The sequence below is a fragment of the Chinchilla lanigera genome, unplaced genomic scaffold, assembly GCF_000276665.1.
Source record: "Chinchilla lanigera isolate Chin_1 unplaced genomic scaffold, ChiLan1.0 scaffold00007, whole genome shotgun sequence".
Taxonomy (NCBI): domain Eukaryota; kingdom Metazoa; phylum Chordata; class Mammalia; order Rodentia; family Chinchillidae; genus Chinchilla; species Chinchilla lanigera.
This window is the reverse complement of record NW_004955408.1, coordinates 36,751,003-36,773,876: the sequence shown is the minus strand read 5'-3', so window position 1 is coordinate 36,773,876 and position 22,874 is coordinate 36,751,003. Positions and strand designations below refer to the sequence as shown.

Genomic DNA, 22,874 nt, shown 5'->3' with positions numbered 1-22,874 from the left:
TTTGAGAAGGCTGCCATTTTCAACTCAGTGGCTGTCTCAGAAGCTAGAAATTTTACATTAAACTAAGTCAAAGGCAAATTGAGAAAATGACTTTAAAGAGTTTATTTCAAAATGCTTTAAGTAACAATAAATGAAATAATAATAACTTCATAAATCTGTCTTTGAAAACTAGCTTACTTATCATTTTTTTATATGGGAAAAGATGGGAAACTCCCCGGCACACATATAGCATTTTGTGCTTCTCACAAAAAGTTAAATATGGAAAAAGAAACTTTTTTCTTCATAAAAGCTGAAAAAAAATTTTAGACAACTGAGCTAAAGCTTACAAGCTCCAATCCTGAAGGAATTTTAATTCTAAAGCAATTCAGAAATATTTTAAAATATTTTAATCATGCCTACTTTTAACACTAGGAACCTACTTGAATGCCAACAAGAAAAGATGATCTTGTTCCTGTCTCCAAAGCAGTGATTTTTCAGGCACTAAAGAAGAGATGAATGAAGGCTGTAACACAGTTTCACACAAGATGACCGATAATACAAATGCAGAAAAGAATCTCATAATGACCAAGGGAAACTTCCCGCCGTGGGCAATTAAAGATGTAACATGTGAACAGTGAGAGCTTTCCAAATATGGGGGCAGCAATTCACAGCACAGTCTCAGTGAAAACAGTGGCACAGTGAAACTTCTTACTCAGAGTAGTTGCGTTGAATTATCACAACTCAGAGTCAAAGGCCACATAAACTCACACCTTATCCTGAGTCCCAGAATGGAAGTTTTCCAGCTTCTGTAGCCCTGGAACATTTAGGAACATTGATCACTTATGTCATGTCCAACAGTGACATTGGAAAATGTTCCTTCCACTTGCTCCAACTCACACGTTGGCTGAGGAAAGGAACTCACTAGGTTAGTGGTCACCAAGCCACTGCTGGCCTTAAGCCCATCATGTTAACCTTTTCATGTCCTCTTTCTATAGAGCAATACTGTCCGTTTAAGGGACTATTAAGGAAGCACTTTATCTGAGCTCTTTTATGTTTATTTTACTAAGTTATTCATGAATACTAGTAAAATAAAAAACAGTGGTAATGCCAAACATTTCCAAGCTTGAGCTGTTGGTCTGAATTGAGAACAGCTATTTGAGTGAATATTCATGTACGGTGAATAGAACCCACAATTTCTCTGTATGTATTAGTATACAGGAATCTAAAATTTTCTCATACTACAATGCTCATAGATGTTTTAATTCATCAACAAATAATCTAGTTTTCTTACTGAGCCTTTACTGGGTAATTAGTACAAAAATGTAGTTCAAGGACCTATTCCATTTAAAATGCGGTTGGATCCAACCCTTTAAAATAGTATTGTCCAAACTGTTTTCAAGCGCTCCATACACGGTAAACTCACCAGCAACACTGCTTGTCTGAGACATGGGGATGGAGAGAACAATGGCTGAAAAATCTGTTCTGTGAAGACAAGACTTCCTCAAGCAGAACCCTCTGTTAGTCACCCTTCCATGGCAATTCGCGTTGTTGGTTTACTTCATATTGGCTTGCTTAGAACTTGGTTGTTCTCCTTGACAAAAAGGGTCTAACCCAGGCCCTTATATGTATACAGACTCTCAGGACTTTGAGCTCTCTTCATTTAGTTTCCCAAAGAATGCTGTGTTCTCCACCTGGGCTATTGGTTCACATTACTCTAACCAAGACTGTCTCTTTTATTTGCCCTTTACCCTTCAATGTAGCTGCTCTTTTGACTTGAGGACAGATTAAGTAATGGTGCTCATAATGTCAGGAATGGGTACTACATGAAATTTTTATTCTGGAGATCCAGATTCCAGACTTCTAGGTTGTAGTTGAGGACTTAATTTTGTTATCTACTTTTAAAACACTTTCTAATGGCATGCTCTTGGAGCAATCCCTTAACCTTTTCTGATTCTTCATTTGCTATAAAGGGCAAATGTAATATATGTACTTTCTGCATCCTGGTGTCCTTTCAGGAGCAGTATGATTTCTTTGGTTTAAAAAATTTTGTAGGTGAAAAATGCAGAAGATGTAAATTTCCTCTCTGTAAAAATGCAAATTTGGTGCATATCACCTAGACACTGTAATGCAAGTTGCGTGATGCAGGCATTTAATGCTTTATATATTTTTTTTGTATTTTTTTCCTTCTGAGTCACTTTTTGCTTTAATAATACTTACCTAGAGACACATGATCATGGATTATCAGCTGCCACATTATAATGAAGTCAGCTTCCTAGAATCCATTGAACATTTCTCTTTCACTTTCAAATTACCATAAAAAGAGAATTGGATATTTGCTTATCATCCATATATTTAGTTGGTTCACTGCTAAGAAACTGGCTTCCAGTCAGGGCATTTGTTTCTGAAAACTCTGTCAAATCAGGTGATACCGGGTATAAAGAAAGACAATACTGAGTAGAGAAAGAAAGACAGTGTCCTGGAGACATGTATTATACTGTGGAGGAAAGAGTCACAGTTCTGATCCAGAACACTACATCTGCACAGAAGACCAAGACTTTGAGGCTTACCACTCTGATTTGTTCTAAACTGGTATACAGAAAAAGGTCATTACTTGATTCTGCATTTTCCTTCCTAGTTAAGCTTCAAATTACCAAAGAACATTGAAAATAACACAGAATTGGCAAGAAATTTTCCAATTTTTAATGAAAAATTCTTTAGTTCTTTATGTCGTCCCATATAAAATTGATTATCTAATAAGTAACTATAACATGTAATTTAATCCTTACAAGTGTTAAAAAGCCCTACACCCGTTAGTTCTGATAACAGGCAAATTTTGTAAGAACTTGCAGGGCAGAAGGGTGTCATATTTTTGTTCACTCCTCACAAGGATCCAGTCCAGTGATGGTGAAACTTTTAGAGCTTTCAGTGATTCAAATAACCCCCTGCAGCACATGTGTCCAAAGTTTGCCACCTCTGATAACCCATCACTCCTACACTGGTAAGAGACAAGCATAACAAACTTAATCAAAAGTTTATGTGACACAGAAAGAGTGTCTGAAAATGAAGACCAAGAGCCCCAGAGAAGCTGCCTATCTTTATGCTTGAATTGATGAAGAATATACCAAAATGGAAATTGAAGGAAAGTGTATGACCTACTGACATTAGACTGAGACTAGGGAATCTCAGCAAGCCCTGATGTTCAGGTTCTTTTGCGCCTCTGCGTATCATGCCTTGCCGTGGGTATGGGGCAGGACTGCTCTAGAAGGAGAATCAAAGTAAGACATACCTCCTTTCAGCTAGGGTAGGTCAGAATTTCTTGATGGCCACCTCTCACACAGAAAGTTCTAGAAGTTCAGAGTGGGCTTCTTGCTTCCAAAGCCCTCCCACTGTCTTTCAGTTCAAAATACATTAGGGTAGTGCTTTGGGCTCCAACACTCTTATCTAACTTTTATGGACCATTCCATATCTCTGTGCTTCTTACATATGTTTTCCCAGAGCCATGTCTCCTTTCTATATTTTATCTCTCTTCTCTATTGGCTACATCACCCTTTACAACCACATTTCCTTCCTACATTCTACCTGTCCATTCTATATCCTACCTCTCCTTTTTACAACCTGCCTCTTTTCTATAGACATATCTCTTCTGTACTTTATTCTTTTGAGATCTTAAATTTAATGAGGTGGAGGTATCTACTGTTAATTCCCTATTGTTCCCTATTGTTTATTTATTTGTTATAATCATTAATGCATATCAATTGTACAAATTAACAGGCTTCACTGTGATATTTATATACTTGCACAGATTCTATCTTAATCATGGTCAACTTCCCTTCTGACCTCTCTTGCCTTACACTTCCCCATCTTTTCTCCCCCTCTCTCTTTCTCATTGATTATTAGTTCCTTTTCTGCTTTCAGGTCCTCTTTCTTTCTTAGTTTCTATATATAAGGCAAATTATACTATAGTTGTCTTTGTGTGTCTAGCTTATTTCACTTGTCCTCTAGTGTTATTTCACTACGTCCTCTAGTGTTATCCATTTTCCTGCAAATGCCATGGTCTCATACTCTAGAAACTGAGTAATAGTCCATATGTACCCACACATCTTAATTCACACATCTATTGATGAAAACCCAGGCTGATTCCACATATGAGCGCTGTATGTTATACCTCATAAACATGGGTATGAAAATAATATCCTGAATATGACACCATTGCTAATTTCTATGCATAATTTTAACTCTCCCTGAATGTTTGTGTTTTAATGGAAGATTCCAGAAGAGCAGAAAGGATTTTAGACCAAAATAATGAAACTATGGTCAAAGTTTAGATACCTCAATTAGTTCATTCTGATTTTTCTCTTATGGATATATAATGCTTTGATCATGAGACTCTATATTTGCATTCACAACATAAGGAAAAATGAATCAACAACATGAACAATACCAAAAACCTAAAAATTTATTCTGCATAAATTAATATTCTTTCCTGAGAAACAATCCCCAGTAGGGAAACAAACATCTGGAAGATCAGAATTTTTAATTTGATTTATAATGGAATTCAAAGTATTTTAGTCTTTTTTATTGACAGTACCAGAAGCAATGCCTTATAAATTGTTTGCCTAATTCAAACCATAAAGAAAATTATCTCTCTTCAATATGACACCAAATTTAGAAAAGGCCTGTTGGGTATGAGGTAATAAAAACAATTCCTATTGTAAGAGATTGTGACCCTCACACATCAGTTTTTCAGATGCCACATGCATGTGGAGTGGCTCTCTTTAAAATAAGGTTGTACTTTTTTATTTTGCCTACATAAATTTTTACATACATCTCAGATTTTACTTGTAAGATGGCTACAATTTAAATGTGGCATGAAATGAGTCCTCAAAAGTAAAGAGCTGCTTTCATATATTTGATTAGTAGAATCTTTTGAAGAGATGAGGAAGCTTTTGTGATTGCAACATACCTAAGAAATTTCTCTAAGGTGAATTGTATCATAAATTACAAAAAAGATGCTCTTTCACTTTTTAAATTAATCTTTATATTTTGGGTTAAAGTTATTTAAATACATGATACAGAATAAAGAAAATTTTCCCATGTGGTCATAATTGGTAGGGTCACTCTCACAAGTTCCTCTCTAACTGATAAATTCTTTCTTTGTCTGCCTTCACTATATGTAAAACAATCAGACCACATCAATCTTAAATTTCAGAGAAGCAAAGTAGCAAGTGACAAACTAATGAGCTGGGTCAGGGGAAGTTTCTTCAAATCTCATTAAAGGAAAGAATCAAAAGACGGTCTTCTCTTCACACATCTCTTAGTCTGTTCCTGCCAGATTAGCAAAGGAAGGCTTGTCTAGTAAAAGCAAAATTTTAAAATATTGGCATTAATATTTTATATGCACTGACACATTTTTTCTACTTATCATTGTGCTAACTTGCTCAAGGGAGTAAAGGAATAAAGAAAGCCCAATGTTGTATGATAGAAAGTCATTTATTGTCCCTATAAGAGGGACATTATACAATAAAAGACTAAAATAAAAATAAAGGGGAAGCATGATATAATTCTGAAAAATTTGGTAAGTATTATTAAGATTCAGATGAGTCATGGGTATGGGCAAGAGATGATAGAATATTTCATGGAAAACACAGGACATGACTATAATTTGTTGAACTTCCAATACATAAGCCAATTCAACAGCCTAATTTCTCATGACACAATTATGCTGGTCCTGTGATTTATTAAACTGTATCTCAATTGTAAGCCAAATAAGAGCTCATCCAAAAACCAGAAGGTCAATTATTCAGGGTGAGCTGCCACTCAAAAACTACCCCTTGTAAAAGCACAAATATTTTTTTAAAACATCAATAATTTATTTTATTCTGGGTAAAATGAGTTTTAAAACATCTAGTGTGAGATTATGATTCTATTACATGAAAAAGATCCATACAAAAGTGGCTTATGTAGCCCAGCCCCAGTTGCATGTAAGCCCTTTAGGACCAGGAATCCGGTGTCTTCACCAGGATAAAGCTGGCTCAGGGGCCGGGACACTAAAGGCGGCACTGTCGGCAGTGTGTACAGCATAAGGCCCTGCCTCAGCTGCTCGGGCTGCAGCTGCAAGCGCTCTCCACTTTGTGGTGTGTACTGTGCCATGGGACTGGGGAGCTTCATGACCTTGGTGGCCCGATTTCATAGTCTTCACAACGTCTCTCTTTCCAGTTCATGTGACAGGTGCAGCCTAGGAAGGGAAGCACCACCTAAGGAAGCGTGAAAGAACTGTCCTGTCCCTTCCTGAATCCATCACAACTAATACTTATAAATGTACAACCCTTAAATGCCCTTTCACATACTTGTAAAGGATATCACTATTCCCCCTCTGCTGCGGCATGTGTGGCAGAGACTGCAAAATGATTAGCTATTCTTTACAAGGGAACACTGCCTCAGCCCAGGGCTTCAGGTGAACACTCCTGTTTATTCAGTAATAATATGGCAGCATAAAATGTAAGCTCTGCTGTGGTAAAGTGAGAAATTAGGGAGAAATATATCACTAAAAATGAGAATGAGGCACTTATTAGTCAAAGGCTAGGAATGCGGACATAATAAATGGCAGCACCACCTCCACCTCCAGCTTACTCTGACACCCTATCCAGTACTGAAACAAAATAAGAGGCAAGTTTAGGAAATTTTCTACACCCCCAAATCACAACTTCTATTATTTCTAATCTAGGTATTGCAGCACTTCCCTTGGAGGCTTGCCTGTATAGTAAATGGGGTGGTATATGGAAAATTCCTTGTAGCGCCAGGACTTAAGGAACTTTTGTTTCTCTTCGCTCTTCAGTGTATTTATCTGAAAAATTCCCTCAAGGACAAGTGGTACTGTGATCTAGTATCTCTTATCAATGTCGTTAAGACCTACAATGTCCCCCAAGTGGCTCATGTGTTCAGTGCAGGGCTTTTGGGAGGTGACTGAATCATAGCAGCACTGTAGCTGACTTTCCTTTTTTTAAATTTATTTTAAAAACAAAAGAAGGAAAACATATTAACAAACACATCCATTTACAAAATAGCATAAGAACAATATAAGCAATACAGAGTTACAGATAAACTGGTAGGGAATTAACAATGGTTATCGTATTACGTATTGATATCTTCAAAGTGGTTTCTCAGGAAAACAAATGGAGACATGCAAGATTGATCAAGTAATTGATCATTAACTGTTCCTTTCAGTAAAGTGATAGAAGTCAGTAGTACAACTACATTAGCTATCCTGTATATACATACATACATAATTTCCCCTTCTTTCTTTAATCTTTTCCCTCACCCCAGTTGCTCTTTACTTTTGAGAATTTTCTTTTCATTTCACAGTGTCTACCATACCTCCTAATTTTTATTCACTCTTTCAGGTTCTTACACTAGTGAGACAATACATTTCTTACCCATGGAGGTCTGGTTTATTTCACTTATGAGTATGGTCTCTAGTTGTGACCATTTACCTGTAGCTGACTTTCTATCTGGAGGTGGGGCCACGTTGGAAACAGGTGACTGGAGGAGGTATAACCTGGGAGGGGTTTTCCTCCTGCTCAACTCCACCCTTCACTCTCCACTTCCTGGCTACAGTGAAGTGAGCAGATTTTGTCTGCAGGTCCCACTCCCATTCTGTTTCTGCCATGGAGCTGAGCAACCATGGAAAAAACTGTGACCTAAAACAACTCTCTCCTTCTCTAGGTGTGAGTGCTGGGTGCTTTGTCTCATCCACAAGAAAAGCAACTGAGACAACAGTTCAAATTTCTTTCAGTTTCAAGAAAGAGAAACAATTGGTTTAAATAATAAATTCATGCTTTCTGTAACCTTAAACTTCAGAAGTAATGGCCTTAGGGCAATTTTGCACACATCATATCAACAGAAAACTGCTCTTTTTCTGTCTCTCTCCTCTACCTTCCAATCTAGCAGTTCCAAATACAGACTTTATAAGAGGTATCCCAGAAGTGCTAAGCTACAGCCCATGCAATAGACAAGTGGACCCCTCTCCCACTCCCATTTCATGACATTTTAACTGTCTCAGTGGCAGGCGATGTTTCATCTCTAGATCACACCCAGGATATGATTCTTTACAAAGCATACATGGCTATCTCTGCACTAGGCCTCAAGACCAAGGAAAATGGAAAACAGAATCAAACCATCTCAACTGTGGGTCTGTAGAACATGGAGAAGTATAATAATCCAGATGGCCATTGCAAAATAAAAAGAGAAATGGATAGTGTGGCAGTCAGCTGTCTACTAAAACTGACAGACACGCAAGTCTGACCTGCAGACCTAACACGTAAGTCTTTGTTGAAAGACAGTAAGATCTGAGATGGACTGTTAAAGGGCATTACTGTAGTATTACCTAACCAACACAATAAACAACAGAATGACCAGTACAGGAGAAATGTGATAGTGGGTAGACAGGAGGGATAGCCATTGCGGACAGGATACATGATCAGACTTGTGGTATATCTTAAAGGGAGAACGCTTAGAATTCGATAATTTAGTGAATATATAGAATCAGAAAAAGAAGAAATAAAAAATTTATGGATAGGTCCTCAGCAATCTGGTAAATGGTAGTGCCATTTATTAAGATAGAGAACTCGAAAATAAGAAAGAGGGAAAATAATTTCCACAAAGTTTTGGTCACATTAATTTTATTTTACATTTAGATGAAAGTGGAGCCACAGCAGAGTGTTACAAAATGGCATGCAAAGCATGTTCTAAACTCTTTTCTAAGCTTTACTTCCCTCGTTTTTTTTGAGTGGGAGGGCTACTAGGTTTTGTAATGAGGACTTCACATGCAATAAGCACTCTACTGCTGAGTTACATCCTCGTCCCTCTTTACTACATTTGACATTTAAGAGTCCTTATTGTGCCTATAATCCTTAGATTTTTGCAAGTTTCAGCAGAGTTGTTTTCTATTTACAGTGGTATGTGATGAGGACACAACTTTTACCTGAACCAGGCTAAAAGCAAGGAATAAGAATTAAGCACATAATGTCATCTTGACAATAGATATCCTAGATATACCCATTTTATGTTATGGATTAGTCCACCTTTCATAACATGCAGAGGTAAAGATTCATTTCTACTCAGTGAGCTTCCTACTCCCCTAGTGGAGTATAAAATGTCACCTCTGTGCCTCTCAATTGGCAGAGAAAATAGAAGCACAATTTTGTGTATGTAGACAAATCAGAAGCGATTATCCAAACCTATGTAATGTATGGGATTTAATCTGCTATTGCCAGGATCCAAGCAGAATCCTTAATGCTAATGAGTTCTCCATGGGCTTCAACTGTAACAGTATCAGAAAAGCTCAACAGCTGGTAGCCAGAGGTCATTTTATCCCACTAATCCACAGAACCCTAATGAGAGGACTCCATGTTACTACCACAGCTCGTATGAGAAATAGACCTATGGTGTCATGTCAATCAGTGACTTTCACATATTTCTAATTAAGAAGAAAGACAGAAAAAATGAAGACACAGAGAAACAAAGTCTGAGGTAAGTAACAAAGCTGTGGGTGAAAGCCTAAAACATACGGTTAAGGAAACCCAGCATTTCTAACATGATTAAATAGCTTAGAACTAAGAAAGATGTGAGAAATTTTACAGAAAAAGCTCAAATATTGGATTGCCAGACGTCTTGGTCCTTAGCCCTTCTAAGTTCTTTAACTCCAGTCTTTCTCACTTCCTGGGTGATCTCATCCAGTCCCAATTTTTAAAATCATCTGTGACTCCCAAATTTATGTCAAAGACTCCCAAATTTATATGGCCCTGACATTCCCTTCCATTTAGCTATCAGATTTCCTACTTGACATCTCTACTTTAATACCTAGAAGTCAACTCAAATTTTATATATCTTAAATAAAACTCTCCAACACCTCATTGTCTTCTTCATCTGACCCCATCACCTCAGTAAACTCACCCACATACTCGGTGGTTTGTTAATAATTCGAGGCTCTAAATGTGGTCACTCCCTTTTCATCCTATGTATTCTGTCTAGCAACAACTCTTGCTGAATTTATATAAAAATACATATTTTAATTCTTTCCCCTCTTCTTTGCTCCTACTCTGTCCTTATCTTTGTACAGATGAACATCACCTTTCACCAAACCAAGGAAAATCCTCTTGTGTAGCCACCCAGTCCCCGTTCTCCATCAGCAGCTGGAGGAGGCTTTGCAGCAAATACTCCATGTTATCTTTCCCTGTTTGAAGTGATCATACAGATTCCCATTATTTTTGAGAGAGAATTCAAACTTCAACACAACACTCTTCACATGGTTTGTGCATATCTTTTCTCTACTTGAGGCTCCACCATTCTGGCTCCTACTATAACAACCATTGCCTGCTATCTCTTCCCAGGACAGGGGAAGGTTTATCCCTCTCTTTAATTCTTTCAGGACTCAACTTAAACATCACCTTTCCAGTGACATTTTGTCTCTCCTCATTGAGCAGTGATACCCCAGGGTCCACCAAATGCTATCAGACTTGAAATATATGTTCTTCATATCACTCATGACTTTTCCTAATTGTTTGCTTGTTTTGGGTGCTGAGGATCAACCCGAGGGGTTTCCCACACACTGAGTACATGCTTTCCCTCTGAACTACTGCACCCTTAACCTACTTTTCTTTATTTGACTTTTTTGTAACAGAATGTAAGCTCCAGAAGAGTAAATTTGCTTCATCTTTGCACTGCTGATTTCCCAACAAGTAGCACATAAAAGATGCTCAAAGAACATATTTTAAGCAAATCATCTATTTCAGTGATTTTTAAAACAACTTCCACTGCAGCCCTGGGGTTTGTTTTGACGCTGTTGTTCCATGGCCGAGGGCAGGAGAAGAAGAGGGCGGAAGAGAGAAACAGTGCTGGTTTTTCAGTTCTGAGACTTCCATTGATTCAACTAGGACTTTTTACTTTTACCTTCTTATTCAAGCACTTCTAAGATTTTGTTTGCTGAAATGTTTAGACAGTTCAAAGAACTTGACAATCAGTAGTCCCATTGTCCCCTCAGTGATCAGTGATCAGTGATCAGTGATCAGTGAGCTGCCTGCACATTGCCTCAATGTCAGCAGCACACAGCAGATATAATCCCAGCTCCCCTGATAATCACATGTGTGCACTGCACAGTATCTATTCAAGTATCCTATCTCAAAAATGCAGATTTTGGTTTTCAGTCTTCTTAAGTAATAAAATCATGCCATCCTTATTACTATGAAAAACAACAAACTCACCAGTCTGCTGGATTTTCTTTTAAACTCATTATAAAAATTTATTTTAAAGGACTGAACTGCCGGTCTGAACTAAATCATAGTTAGCTATTTGCTCATGGTTTTCTAAGCAAATAGTTAAGACTAAAGGGAAAAAATGAGATTTTTTTTTCACATTTAATGTCTTTTTCTTCCAATCAAGCTGTCAAGACAAAATATACCATATAGCTACAATAAAGAATAACTGTCAAACAGAATGTATATTAGGCTCATCATTTTTTATAAACCACTGTACAAGGATTAATTAGGAAGTGTTAAATTCATAAAAGTATTTATTACTATATTCTAATAAAATAGATAGCCCCTGAACTGCTATACTCAAAAACCTTAAAGAGTTTTATTCAAACAGAAAAAGGGTTAAATTATCACTGTCTCTCAGTGCATTAAAAATTAAAATTTATTGCATTTTCTAAATTACAACAAATTTAGATGAATGCCACTAAAGACATTCTGCACAAAGCAGATTTGAAGCAATGTTTAGATCTGGAAAATTCAATTTATGAAGAGCTAAACACTTTTTGCTCTAAGAAAACATATGCAAAAAATCTTCAATAAAAATGTTAATTAAAAACTTTAATAAGTAAGTAAACTAAATACTGTTGAATTGTAAAAAGAAAAATTTGGGTATAACAGAAGCAGCACTTCCTTGGGAGTTAGAAGTCTTGCTTTCTGGTCGCATCGATAATCAACATATGCTTGGACACACCATTTTGATATTTCAAAGTCCCTATCTGTAATTTAACTATGTATTGGACAATTTCTGTCAGTCCCCTTATCAATCATTTTCCTTCCCTTATTTCCAATAAGGAACTAAGCACAAAACCCCATTCTTTATGCTGAAGTCCAGATGTGATCATGCCTGCCTGAAGTCCAAGGTCGGACCCTTGTTAATTTACCCCAGTCAGCATACCCAACTCCTGAGGTATAGCTATTGGTTTAGTAATGGGTACAAGTCCCAACTGGAGCTAGTAGGCCATAAGGAGATATTAGCTAAATTCTCTGAGATATAAATCTCCCTCTGTGGAGACTGTAACCAAAGTTTTCTGTTCATCATTAGAGCATGGAATAAGGATATAAAGTAGAAATTGCTGTAGTAATGTTGCTACCAAGCAGATAGTCTGAAGATAAAGATGAGGCTTAATTAAAACTAGAGAATGGGAGCAACATTTAGTCTGATGAACCTCAGGAGATTTGGGAGCCTCAGTCTGGAGGAACATTGGTACCTGGCCCATACTCCTACACTGTGGGTCAGGCAGCCAATGTGGGAAGTGCCTGGAACACAGTGACAGGCTTGTCTGGAGGAACCCAGGCTAAATCCACTCTAACAAATGGAAGCACTTTGCATACAAATTCATAATTAATGATTAGTTCTGTTATATAACTATAGACTTTGCTCCTATGGTCTAAAGTACAAAATCAATACTTATCACATTAGGTCAGTTTTTAAATTGTGCTTATTGCTAATTGTACCATTATAGACAGGATATCATATCTGTTATAATCAGTTGTTCTCCCTTGTGTAACTATATTAGGAAACTCTGGAGTAATAACCTCACCACAGCCCTACACCAAAAGACTAGGGACTGAGCCAAACAGAAACCAACATGCCACTCTCAATTAATTGGAAAGGTAGGAACTTGAAACAGACACATACAAGAATCTCCTACACACAGAAGATATCCATGAAGTTGAGACCTGGAGAGTCCTTGATATTAGTGATATAACTACCTAGTATCAAATCTCACAAGGATCACCACAGAAAAAAATATATATAAACTTTTTTTGAAATAGAAAATGTCCCAAAAAAGGAGCTAAATGGAATCTCAGACCTCCAACCCATCCAGAACAACTCCAGGAGGTATCAATACAGAAGAACTTGGAACTCATACAGCTGAAATTTCTGAAAAGATATCAAATGAGGTAAAGAAACAATTCCATCAGGCTATAGATGAAATCAGATCAGAAATAATCTCTCAGGTAAAAAAAGAAATGACAACCATAATGAAAGAATTGTTCAGCATATCTAAAGAAGACATAGATAAAAAGCAACACAGGAGCATAGAAAAATGATGGAAACCTTAAAAGAACATAGAAAGAATTACAGTGAATGAAACAGTTTCAAAGAGATATCCAGCAAATTCAAACTTCCATTATAATCCGGCAAAACACCTTGAGCAAAGCTGAAGATAGATTTTCACCTTGAAGACAGGATCTCAGCTAGTAATCACAAAAAGAAAGATCTCTTAAAAATAAAAAGGAGCCAGTAAATAAGAATTCAACAACTGCAAGATGATGGAAAGAGACACAATATAAGATTGATAGGTGTCAATGAAAAAGCAATAGTCAACACGGATGACATAAAAAGAATATTTGCAGAAATAATAGCAGAAAATTTCCCAAGCAAGGAAAAGGAATCTGACATACACTTAAGAGAGGCAAATAGAAAACCAATTAGGCATAACCAAAATAAATCTACACTCAGACATATAATAATCAAGATGCCAGAAATTCAGCATGAGAACAGAATATTAAAAGCTGTTAGAGAAAAGAAACAGACCACCTATAAAGGAAAGCCCATCAGAATCACAGCAGATTTCTCAACACATACCATCAGATCAGGAAGAGCTTGGAGTGAAGAATTTCAGGTCCTGAAAGAAAAAGATCTCCAACCCAGATTGATATACCCTGCAAATCTATCATTCAAAACTAATGGAGAAGTAAGATATTTGCATGAAAAAGAACAACTTAAGAAATCCATGATCATCAGGCCAACCCTACAAAGAATACTGAGACACTCTAGAAAGAGATAAAAATGATTATAATTCCAAGAACAACAATACAAAGGAACCATCAAAGAGGGTAAGCAATTAAACAGAGGGCAAAAGTAAGGAACCACAGCGGGAAAAAACATGACAAAGATAAGCGAATACAGATCAGTTATAACAATTAATGTAATGGCCTCAATTCACCAATCAAAAGAAAGATTATATCAAGCAACAAAATCCAACAATATGCAGAATACAAGATACACATTTAACTGAAAAGGAAATTCATAAACTGAAAGTCAAAGGATGGAAAACAATACTCCATGTGGCAGGAAACCAGAAAACAGCAGGAGCAGGAGTATCTAATCTGTTTGCAGACAATGTAAACTCCAAACCAAGAATGATCAAAAGAGATAAAGTCACTACAAAACTGCAAGAGGAAGAGATAACAATCATAAATATATATGCACCAAATACGGGAGCACTCAACTATAAGACAAATTTTTACAGACATGAAAAATCCAATAATCCACAACACAATTACAACGGGGAGCTTTAACACCCAACTGTCATAAAGAAATAGATCAACTACATAAAAATATTGGCAAAGAAATAACAGAACTAAACAAAACTGGTGAACAAGTGGATTTAGTAGAATTTTACAGAATGTTCCACCCAACATCATCAGAATATACATTCTTCTCAGCTGTCCATGGGATGCTCTCTAAAATGGACCCATATACTAGCCTATAGAACATGCTTAAGTAAATACAAAGGAACTGAAATTATCCCACACATATTATTGGACCATAGTGCAATGAAATTGGAAATAATTGACAAAAAAAATCACAAAAACTCCATAAACATATGGAAATTAAATAACACCCTCCTGGACAACCAATGAGTCACAGATAAAATTAAAGAAGAAATTAAACAATATACACAATCAAACAACCATGCAGATACAACTTACTAGAACCTGTGGGACAAAATGAATGCAGTCCTCAGTGGAAAATTTATAGTGGTGAATTCTTACAACAGGAAACCAGAATGAGCATAAGTAAAGAACCTTATGCTGTGCCTCAAGCTTCTAGACAAAGAAGAGCAAGTCAAGCCCAAAGGCCATACAAGGGAAGAAATTATAAAGGTCACAACAAAATTAATGCAATAGAGACTAAGAAAACAATACACAGACCTAATGAATGAAATATTTGCTTCTTTGAAAGAGTAAATCAAATTGATAAACCCCTTGCCAACTTTATCAACAAAGGAAAGAAAAAAACTCAAATTCATGCAATAAGGAATGAAATGGATGAAATCACTACAGAGCCTATAGAAATTCAGAAGGTGATCAATACTTACCTCAAAAATCTTTACTCTCATAGGATGGAAAACACAGAAGAAACAGAGAGATTGCTAGATACATATGAATTACCAAAACTGTATCAAGAAGGTATAAAAATCCTAAATAACCCAATATCAGTCAATGAAATTGAAAATATAATTAAAAACTTACCAAAAATGAAAAGCCCAGGAGAATTCTATAAGAAATTCATAGAAGGTTCAACACCAATATTTCTCAAACTATATAATGAAATTGAAAGGGAAGCAGTTCTCCCTAACTCATTCCTGGAGGCAAGTATTACCCTGATGCTAAAACCAGAAAACACCCCAACCAAAAGAGAGAACTACAGATCAGTCTCCCTAATGAACATAGAGGCAAAATCCTCAATAAAATACTAGCAAACAGAATGAAGCATATCACTGAGAAGATTATACACCATGACCAAGTGGAATTCATCCCAGGATGCTGGGATGGTTCAATAAATGCTAATCAATAAATGTAATACACCATATCAACAGAGCCAAAGACAGAAAATACACCATCATCTCAATAGATGGAACAAAAGCTTTTAATGAAGCCTAACACTCATTCATGATAAACACCAACACAAAATTGGAATAGAGGGTCTTTACTTCAATCTGATAAAAAGCCTTCTATGACTAACCAACAGCCAACATCATATTAAATGGACAAAAACTGAAAGCTTTCACTCTAAAATCAAGAAAAAGACAAAGATGTCCATTATCACCACTCCTCTTCAATACAGTTCTGGGAACATTAGCCAGAGCAATTAGTTAAGATAGAGAAATGAAAGGGATAAGGATAGGAAAGGAAGAAGTTAAATTATCATTATTCCCAGATGATATGATACTCTACATCAAAGACCCCAGAACTCCACCAAAAGATTTAATAACTAAATTCAGTAATGCAGTTGGATACAGAGTTAACACTGAGAAATCAATAGCATTCCTGTACACAAACAACACTAAGAGAAAAACTAAACCCTTCACAATAGCATCCAAAAAATAAAATACTTTGGAATCAATCTAACAAAAGAAGTAAAAGACCTATACAGTAGAATTACAGTACTGTGAAAATTAAAGTACTCTGAAAAAAGTGATCAAAGAGGATTTCAGAAAATGAAAAGACATTCCTTGCTCATGAATAGGAAGAACCAACATTGTGAAAATAGCCATATTATCAAAACTGTTATACAGATTTAATGCAATCCTCACAAAAATATCATTAGTATAACTCACAGATCTAGAGAAAACATTCCTAAAATTTATTTGGAACCAGTAGAGACCTAGAATAGCAAAAACAATCCTAGGAAGCAAAGGCAAAGCAGGAAGCATGACAACTCCCGACTTGAAATTATACTACAAGGCTACTGTGATAAAATCAGAAAGGTACTGGCAAGAAAACAGACCTGAGGATCAAAGGAATAGATTCAAAGATGCAGAACAACTACAAACACACTCAGTCACTTTATCTTTGACAAAGGGGCCAAACATGTTCACTGGAGAAAGACAGCCTCTTTAATAATTGGTGCTGGAAAAACTGGCTCTCCACATACCACAAACAGAAACTAGACCCGTGTCTATTACCATGCACCAAACTGAAGGCAAAATGAATCAAATATTAAAACAGAAACACTAAACCTGCTTGAAGAGAAAGTAGGTAGAAATCTTGAAGACATAACCGTAGGCAGAGAATTCATGAACAAAAACCAAACTGCATGAGAAATACTTCAAAGAATCAACAACTGGTATCTCATCTTGTTGAAAAGTTTTTGCACATCAAAAGAAATCATCAAGAGAGTGAAAAGAAAACCCATAAATTGGGAAAAAAATTTATCCAACTGTTCCTCAGACAAAGGACTTCTATCTAGAACATATAAAGAATTTTTAAGAATTAGGCCCCCAAAATTCAAAGATCCAATCCAAAAATAGGCATCTGAGAGGATTACATACATGCTTCTCTGATGAAGACATATACACATGGCAAACAAATAAGTGAAAAAATGTTCAACATCATTGGTCATTCAAGAAATGCAAATTAAAACAGTACTGAGATTCCATCTCACCCACAAAATAATGGTTATCATCAGAAAAATCAATCAATTACAAATGCTGGTGAGACTGTGGGGAAAATGGAACTCTTCTCCATTGTTAGTGGGAGTGTAAAGTGGTACAACCACTGTGGAAATCAGTGTGGAGATTCCTCAAAAGCTAGGATTGTAGGTCTCATTTGACCCAGCTATTCCCCTTCTGGTTGTTTTTCCAGGAGAATTTAAAGCATCACACCACAGTGATATATGTGCATGCATGTTTGCAGCAGCACAATTTGTCATAGCTAAATCTTGGAAACAACCCAAATGCCCATCAACTGAGGAATAGATAAAAAAAAGTGATATTTTTATACAGTGGAGTATTATTTGGCTATAAAGAAAGATAAACTAGAGTCTTTTATATGTAAATGGATGCAACTAGAGACCAAATTCATAAGTGAAATAAATCAGACCCACATGTTTAAACATCATATTGTTTTCCTAGTGTAAGAAATTGAAAGGGTAAATAAAACCAAAAGGCATAATAGATATTGTGAAAGGGAAGGAAACTTCTACAGAAAGGAGAAAAGAAAGAAGGGGAAAAATTTTGTATATAATACATGTAATATATTTATTATATATATTATATACATATATATACACACACAAGATGGCTAAGATAGTTGTACTACAAATTTCTATTGGTTTGTTGAAAGGGACAGTTAATGTTTAATTTTTTTTACCATTTTTACATGCTTATATCTGGTAATCTGAACAACTATTTTGAAGATAACTATTTGCAATCCAACAACCATTGTTGATTTCCTGTCATCTTGTTTTGAAATTCTGTATCATTTTTAGTGTTTTTTTTTTCTTATTTTTTTATTCTCTAAAATAAAAATACTGGAAGAGAGTTTAGATGCTTATGCAAAACTAGGGTTGAAACCTCCATAGCACCCTGAGCATTACACCAGAGTGACTGGATTGCTCAGGGACTGAGCTAATAGAGTTCTATGGACTAAGCTAATTTATATTGGGTTTTGTTTTGCTAAAACTGCGAAGTACCCTGATATAAAGAATTGACTATATCTGAGGCCACTAGGGGCAGCAACTGTTGGTTATTAAGCAGGAGTCAATTTCCCTCCCACTTCTTCCTTGTCCCAATCTTTGTCTCAGTGCTTCAGCACTCCAGCAGAAAAGGCTGACCCCATCCCCAGCTCTGAGGGAAACGGGAGGCACGGAGGGCGGAGAGTGTAACGAACCCATTCTCGCCGATCCACCGTTTCTTTTCAATGGCTGATTTAAGAATGCAGAGAATTTATGAAGAGATGTCTATTGGGTATGAGATTAAAATTTTAGAGAATGGTTTCATAGAGAGACACAGCCATATGTGACCATGAGATGACCCAGCTGGCAAGCTAAGAGCAGAAAGATTTTACAAAAGCAAAGTCCAGGATCCATGATCATGCCATGGAACTGCTAAGTTAGCTAATCAACTCCTGAACTTCTTGTTGCTGAGATGATAAATCCTCTACGTTTCAATCATTTGAAATCTGTAGTTCTATAACTTGTAGCTGAGCACCAAGTCAATATATCATGCAGATTCTCCATTATCTAAGAGTATCAAAAAAAAAAAAAAAAGAGTATCAAGCTGTGCCTCAGTTCAGGAATTTAATTCATCCACTATTTTGGAAAAGATGGCCATGTTCCTGTTTTTCCCCTGATGCAAATTTCACAAACAAAAACAAAATCCTGTCAAATGTTTCTGTTTCTAAAATAAATTGTTCACAAACAAAAGCATTCATGAACCAAGGACCACTGTATAGGGCACTGTACTTTATAAATTCTTTTCAAAAATATTACCTCATTACTGTCAAACAGTTTTTATTAGGATTTGGATTTTAATCCATAAAAATGTAGATTTGTAAAGCTTTCTTACTGCCTAAACTAGTGTCTTTCTCTGCTTAAACAGTGAAATGATAAGCACATCTTACATTAATACCCAACATTTAAATACATTTATTTCTTCTCAGTTGCAAATGAATAGCAGAAGAGGTAACAGAAGTACAACAGAATTCTGTAACAATAATAGCAATAAATGTCAACTGCAACTCTAGTTGAATAATTCTCAGAACCCCTAAGTATTTAAAATCACCACCTAAAGTACATCATGCTGTGCTTCATGTGAAATTAAAATTTACAGTCACATAACAGAAATATAGCTTAATACAGCTGCAGTTAGAGGAAAATGGCATAAACTTAGTAATGGTATGAAATGCAAACGTATTGCTATGATGCAATTTATTCTTGTAACATTAATTTAGACTTTCTTTTCTTCTTATAACTAGTCATTTGGTAAAGTAGCGGTTTCCCAAGCAGGGCAAAAAAAAATGAAGACACCGTAGGTACGTAGACCTATCCTCCAGTTTCATTTTCATTTGATTGTTTGCCTTGCAGGCAAATGCTACATCAAACTTTCCTTCTGCTACTCACTCATATGGTGCAAAAATGAGAAATAATGCATTATACAACCCGGAGAGAGGAAGTCAATGTAATAATTTAAGTGTCTGTAATTTTAATGAAGTGGGGTAAGCAAAATTGCTCCCTAGAGCTCATCCATGGGCATAATATCAAAAAGTACACCATGAATTTGTAGTATGTCCACCTCTGGTATATGAATGTTTCATCCATCATGCAGAAAAAGCATCCGCTTCATGGATATTATCAAATTCTATTTCTTTTCAAACTCTTCACTTAGGATGTTTGATAGAACCCTAGGCTTCTACTTCACAGAAACTCTGGGTTGAGTGTGACTTTGCCTTAGTAGAAAAATTATTAAACTTTGGGACCCCTACTTTTAGGGCAACAGTGGCTCCACAAATATTAAAATATGATGAATACTGAATAACTTAACCAGAATAGCTAATTCATAGTTTTTTACTTTGCTAGCTCTGCTTTGATTTGGTTTGAAATTTTAAAAATCAGATTGTTAAAGTATTTTTTATTCATCATAATATCACTTACAATACCTGGACCTTAAATTATTAAGATAGTCTGAATAAATTGACATGAATTCACTGTTTCAAACCCCACAGGGAAACTAAAAGATATTTTGTTTCTTTCCCTAGAAATCCCAATCTTCTTCTGGATACTTCTCCAAATATTCCATAAAAATATAAATATGTGTGTTTTTAAATTAGGTAAATTCCAAGTCTCAAGCAATGCTCTGATTAGCCATATTATATTGGCATTAGGTATTTATGATTGACAGATGAAGAGAAAAAATTGAATGGCGCTTTCATCAGTCTGGAAGATTTTCTCTTGAAAGTAATAGTAAACTCAGACTTGAATTGATTTGGACAGTAAATAAACTTATTAACTCACACAAAGTGGAAAATCTGAACTTTCTTGAAGCAGGTTATAAAGCCGAGTAGTCTTCTCTCTGATCTGCCTTTTACAGCACTGGCTTGACCCTTTTGTGTTGTTAAATAGACAAAACATCATACATGTATGGTATGTAACAGCATTCTTTGATCTCTGTATTCATTGTGGACTGACTTAATCGAGATGTGTCGCATATGCGTTACCTCACATGTTTGTCATTTTTTGGTGGTGAAAACTTAAAATTTAACCTTTCAACTTCATAATATGTCACCAGGATGCACAATGGACCACCTGACCTTGGTCTTGTTTAGATGGAACTCTGTATCCACTTTTAACTGTTGGAGAAAGGCTAGCTGGTTTGGGTCTTCAGTGTCGCCAACACCTGTGCTGGTTCCCAGCATGGCACTATCGGGAGGTAAAGGAATCCCTAGGAGAAGGGGCCAATCAGAGGCCCTTACCCCACTGGGGATATACACTGGAGAGCACCCTGGCTGCTTTTTCTTTCACCCCTTTGCTTCCATAGCTGTGATGTGAGCAGTTTGTTCTGCCGTGCTCCCTGCTGTTGCCCTCTAGCACAAGCACCAGAGACCTAAAAACTGTAAACCAACATCTTCTTATAAGTTATCTCAAGTATTTAGTTACAGTGATAGAAAGCTGACTAACAGGAGGCCAGTAGCAATATGACAGTATCCAGGAAAAGAGAAGGGAGGCTCTGCAATTATGTAATCAAAGCTTTTCCCTTCAAACTGACTGGCCCAATTTGTATCCCTACTTATACCTGGACTAAGAATAATTTTAACAAGCTTATTAACTCATCCCTGAGCTCCAGGACCAATTACAGGCAATAGAGATGGGATTACTATAATTAAATTAACCAGAGAGCACATCTGAAGGTAGATTTGGATTTAGCATCTTCTGAGTTCAAATGAATTGACACCTAAATAAAACTGAAATTCTAGTAGAAAAGTAAACGTATTGGGCTGGTTATTGAACATGTAACAAAAGAGGGTCTCTACAATTCCATGGACACAGGATACTAAGGGAAATGTCCTGTATTTGAATAGTATAATAAAATAATCACAGTGACTGACCTATTGTTGTTAAGTATTTAATCAATACTCTTCTAAATCATAACCTACTCATTACAAAAGGCAAAATTCCCTTCTCTGTTAGCAGATGTATGAGCCTGATGTGTTTTGGACCCAGTATTGTTATTAAGATGAGTTACCAAGATGAGATGGACCATCCCACCACAGAATGGAGAGTATTGCTTCAGAAACACTGACCTGTATTCTAAACACAGAACCTGAGGCCAAAATCCATATGGGCTATGCAAAATGCTTCATATATGTAAACTTCCTTTACATAACACATATTTCACATGCTTTGTAAAGAGTAAAGAAGGTAAAATAGCAGTGTGCTTAGGGTAGTGCCTGGGAAGCCACAAGTGCTCAGCCAGCCGTGGTCGACCCCAGATATTTGACACTCCTGGACATCACTCACAAAGTGCCAGTATTATTACCCAGGATGGTGACAATTAAATCTAACACCAGGGCCACTATCATCTCCAAACACACACACACACACACACACACACATGCACACGCACACACACACACACACACCCTGGACTACGCAGCAATAGGGCCACTACTTTGTAGAATCACTGACAACTAGCTAAAGCAAAAGGTCCTTCTAGTGCACACTCCAATGAGGCCATTCTGTGATCCTCAGAATCATCGTGGGCCTCCTTTGCCTCATCCCCATTCCAACCCTAATGAATCCCTCTCTTGTAAATCTGCATTCCACTACTTGTTCACCATTGAATTCAATAAACTTTCAATCAGGTTGAGTCACCCTTGGTATTTTCACTAATTTCTTACCTATGATTATTTTACTTCTGAAAGTTTTCTTTTTCTGAACACACAACATATAATTGCCGGGTTTCACCCCATCCACCCCTCCACTCCCACAGGAAGGGTTCAGTGATGAAGTGAATGTGTGTGCTCTCCTTTGTGAAGTGCTGTATTTGGGGGATGAAGGGTGTTCCATGAGTT

The 22,874-nt window shown here is 36.5% G+C and overlaps 1 long non-coding RNA gene across 1 annotated transcript in view; it reads right to left on the bottom strand.

Moving 5' to 3' along the window:
* LOC106147167 overlaps nucleotides 1-22,874 on the bottom strand; it is a 107,262-nt gene that overhangs the window by 52,878 nt on the left and 31,510 nt on the right. The gene's annotated exons all lie outside the window — the stretch shown is intronic.